Raw genomic sequence first — 4,797 nt, forward strand, 5'->3', positions numbered from 1 at the left:
AACAAGCATTTGATGGAAATGGAAAAAAACCCAGATCAGCGACGTTTTAAGTCCTGTTCTTTTGTAAAATTTTTAACTCAAGAATTTTATAATTAAAAAATTATAAAATGTAGTTTTATACTTTGATTTTTCTCTTGCATTCTAAATATCTTAAATTAAAATAAAATAATTTATTTTGAGAAAATTTATTATATATTGGAATATGCTGGTTAAACGGAAAACTTCATTTATCATTAAGAATTTCAAATTTGTATTGGTCATAATTCATTAAACATTTACTCAAAATTATAAAATATTATATATATATTTGAGCTAATTTAATTTAAAAAATTTAAATATGAATTCGGAATTTGTTGTTTTATGACAAACTGGGTTTGGATAATTGTAAATATATGATGTCCCGTTTAACGAAAAAAAACGTTTCATAGGAACATTCACGAAAATATTATGATGTAGGATATATTTCAACGTCGATAATATTTTCGTAAATATTTTCATCAAATATTTTCGTAATAACAAGCAGCATTTAGATATTTATTAGCGGTTTGTATTTACTCCAGAATTTCAAAATTTATAAATTCATTGTTAAAGCAAGTGCATAGGGCATAATGTGGTGTTCTGTAAAGAAACTATTAAAAATAATGAAACGAAGATATTTTGGGCAATTTTTTTGGATTTATTAACATATAAAAGTCAACAGCTTAGAAATATGACAAAGAATTTGATAGTTGACAAGGAAACAGGAATAGGGAGAAAATGATCCGAGCGTCATCCAAATCAGGTGTTGTTTGCCAGGCGAAAATCAGTCCAGTTCAGAACCTACAACACAAAACATTGTTTTTTATTAAAAATGCAGTTGATAAAAACTTACGCTTAAAGCTGGAATAGAAAATGCAAATTTATTGATTAAATACGATTCATTTAAAGAAAAACAGTCAATGAATGGGGCTGATCAACTGAGAGAAAACAATTACAATTAAATTTAATTATAAAGGTATTTTTAAAATTAAACATTTATGCTTTAACAGAAAAAGCAGACATTTTGTCAATATGTGACGTTAGTTATTAAGTTGAAATAAAATATCTTATGCAGCGAATCCTTGATTTAACGGGGAGAATCTGAATAAGAAATGCTATAAAGAGAAAAGAATTAATAAAGCAAAAACTTTCATTCTTTTGAGGAGAAGTTTTAAGAAATTTTTTGCTACTTATATAATATAAAAAATTAAATAGTTTTTATTTACATTATAAAGCACAATTTCAAGAAAAATGTCTTATTTTAAATAATGGTCAGGAAACGATGCACAATTGAGTGGAGTACTGATTTTACAGCAGCATTTTCGAACCAATTAGTTCGTTAACTTGAAGTTTTAATATATTTTACCAACTGATTTGTAAAAAAGTTTTATTTCAAATTTATAAATGAAACTTTTAGTTTATGGAAAATCAGGAATAAGTTAAGAGATTTCTTCATTATACAGTTTTCTGCTTGGTAATAAAAATTGTTTCCCTCAAAAACCAAGCAAATTTCATGATTTACAGACATTTGAAAATTCTTTAATAATATTAAAAAATGCTAATTCATTAACTGATAACTGCTTCCATTTGGCGTAATTTATATCTCTACTTTCAAAAATATTTTCCACCTAAATACTGATCAACTTTTTTTTATATATTTTTAATTTGATTCAAAAAGTTATTGGAAAATACAAATCATAAGGATTTCAGTATGGTTATAGGAAATTTACAACTTCTTATCAAAACTGACTTAAATAAAATTTTGGATTAAGATGAAGGATATAATAATTAGTTATTATCATGAAGAATAGTTCCCTTCATTAAGAATTCAGATATTAATTGTAAAAAAGAAATGCAGAAATAACTGCAAGGCCAACATTTGGTATATTAAAATTTTCATATCATGATTCATCGCAATTTTTGGAATATAGTTAAAAGTGGGGAAAGTAAATGTTATTTATGAGTTCTCAAAAAAGACTACATTACGGACAATGCATCATGTTTTTAAAAATTTACGCATAAAATAAGTTGAGGAAGTTTGATTCGAAATAAGTACGGGAAAAATTGCCTATTTGTTGACTGCTTTTTTAAAATGGATAATTGTTGGTTTAGAGGAAAAGCTAGTGAATGGCAAGGAATACTGATCTATCACTGAATTTATTTAATTCTTTCGTTCCGTTTCATTCCAGAGACGGAAAACTAAATCAGAAAGTTAAAATTACATAAAAACTTTAAAATTACATTTTTATTTAATTTACAAAACCTATTCAATGCGAACGCTGATTTCTACTTCAAAGATATCGTGACATAGGGTTTAGAAAAGTTTCTATCAAATAAATAATTAGAAAATTATCAGATATTTATATTTATTTCTCTTATGATAAATTAGAAGTAGTAGTTACATAATTTAAGTAATCAAACTATATTTCGCAAATTTCAGATTCGCTGTAACTAATTGTGCCAAAATGTGAGTAAAATATTATGTGAAACCGAACCAAATTTAATCCAGAACTTTCTGTAATATTTTGTAAAAACAGTTACAGCTCATACGTTTGTGCTTTAGAATTACTTGGTAGTGGGGAAACTACATACAATTATTACTTTTTCCTAAGTTTAAGATTATTACAAAAAAGATTTCAGTCTGATAATTGCTTTAAAAATGGTATAAGGATGTTTTTACCTGAATGTAGATGCGTTCATTTCTTCCACAAATAAGTCAGAGGGGCTACACCATAGTTGTAGGCATATGGGTATACTGCGGGGTTATAATATGCCCCATGGTATACCACTTGGGCTGTGGTGAGTGCCACAATGGCGAAGATGACAAAAAGGGCAAAGACCTGTGAAATAGTAAAAAATAATGATATATTCACAAAATATAATCATATAGAATAAAGCACAAACAAATAAGAATCTATCATATAAGAATACCTGGTTACAAAGAATCATTTTTGAAACTGGAATCGTTTTAAAATTGTTATGTTATGCAGATTTTAACATTACAATGCATGATTTTTTTCTTGCTTTTTTTACAAAAAAAATCTTTTGAATAGCTGCATATAATTCAGGAAAATAATTTAAAAATTTGTAAGTACTTTTCCCATGAAATTAAAAAAAAAAAAATTAAAATCGTCCAATGTTTACATTAAAATGGAGCAATATCACAGTAACACAAGTCACATTATAATAATTCTGCAATAAAAATAATAGTCCATTTTTACCAATATATTTTTTACGAAGCAAAAAAAAGTATTTTGATTGTATTTTTAATGTTAGAACTATTCACACAGCAAACCGTCCTGGTATTTTCCCAAGTTTCCAGTTTAATTTTAGTACCGCTGTTATAATAATCGGTCTTTTCTACAAATTTTTACCAAAAAATCATTTAAAAAAGTATTTTGCAAACATTTGTTGTTCCCTTTGGAACAAAGTCATATGATATTTATTAATGGAAATAAAGGCATGCAGCCAAATGGCTACACGGGAAATGAAGATTTTTGAAGAAGATTTGGTGAAGATTTTTGAAACAGCTTAATAGCACGGTTAAGCCTGATTTTAAGCTAATAGGTGTTTTTGTAATATGATCTTCGAATTAAGTTGAAAAAATACCATTTATAAAATGATTGTTTAATGTTAATGACTATATGTGTTTAACCATAGAACATCTACTACAATGAACATATTCAACTTTTGTTTGCCGAGACGTATCAATAAATGAAGAAGTTTTCCCTAGTCTATCTATACTGAAAATATATTCACAAACTGAATTTTCACAAAATTTTATTTTTTAAAACAGAAAACTTTTAAAAGAACGATTATGTTTACAGTTTATTTGGGTTTATTTGTAGAAGACTAAGATTATTCTTCATCTTAATGAAAATATAAGATTTTTTTATGAATTTAAAAATTTATTATATTCTTCAGCTAAGTTTCCACTACTGAAATCGTATCTAATATCCGAAGTAGCAAAATCAAATTGCTACTGCCTCTTCGAATATATCACAGTAGAACGCAAAACATCTCCAATGTTTTGATCTCACTAAATGTTTAAAAGTGAATTGTTGGAAAAATATACTTTTGTTACATTTGATTGCAAATTGAATTTAACTCCTCACATAAAAAGTTTTGAGAAATTGAGGAAGAATGTTTGAATTAGATTTGATTACAATTTACATTAAAACATTAACAACAGACATTTTTAACATTAAACATGGCTAGTTTTATAACTAAATTAAAAACTCAATATCAAGCTGTAAATTTGTACCAAACTACAAATCTAAGTAAACTGAGTATAATGATTAAATATCAAAAATATTCCCTTAAAAATTCTCAGTAGTTGATAAGATATTAGAAAGTTAAGAACAGTATTTTGCTACTTACCAAGTAGTTCATTTTGAAGGATCACTTGCTGAACTCACTGCAGGAGATAAGCAAATATGTCTTGGGCAGTCCAGGCATCTCCTTTATATACCTCTTTGAAGCTAGGAAAATTCTAGAAAAAATAACCAAAAAGAGAAGCATTATCAAGGTTTGGGTCATCTTGGTGTGGAGCTGCATCTTTTCTTGTTGGGCGGGGCTGGAAGAGGATGATCCCGTACCTCTTAGTTCCATTCTCCGTCCGCACGTGAATTGGTAGGCAGGTGGCCTTGGTGGAAAACGTCTGGCAGATAGGCATCGATCAGATGTTGTATACAAACCAGCTTTGTTTTGCGTAGATTAATTTTTTTTGTCCGAAAGTTTCTGAATAAAGTATTTTATTAATTTATAATCGGAATTGGC

The 4,797-nt window shown here is 27.4% G+C and overlaps 1 long non-coding RNA gene across 1 annotated transcript; it reads right to left on the reverse strand.

The window, feature by feature from the left end:
* Positions 1 to 655: 655 nt before the first annotated feature.
* LOC129989235 (uncharacterized) lies at positions 656 to 4,512 on the reverse strand. Its single transcript, XR_008785741.1, has 3 exons — positions 4,399 to 4,512; positions 2,699 to 2,858; positions 656 to 819 (listed from the first exon to the last, which is right to left on the reverse strand). It is a non-coding gene; the product is annotated as an uncharacterized LOC129989235 (long non-coding RNA).
* Positions 4,513 to 4,797: the final 285 nt, after the last annotated feature.

This window comes from Argiope bruennichi, chromosome 10 (genome assembly GCF_947563725.1).
Source record: "Argiope bruennichi chromosome 10, qqArgBrue1.1, whole genome shotgun sequence".
Taxonomy (NCBI): domain Eukaryota; kingdom Metazoa; phylum Arthropoda; class Arachnida; order Araneae; family Araneidae; genus Argiope; species Argiope bruennichi.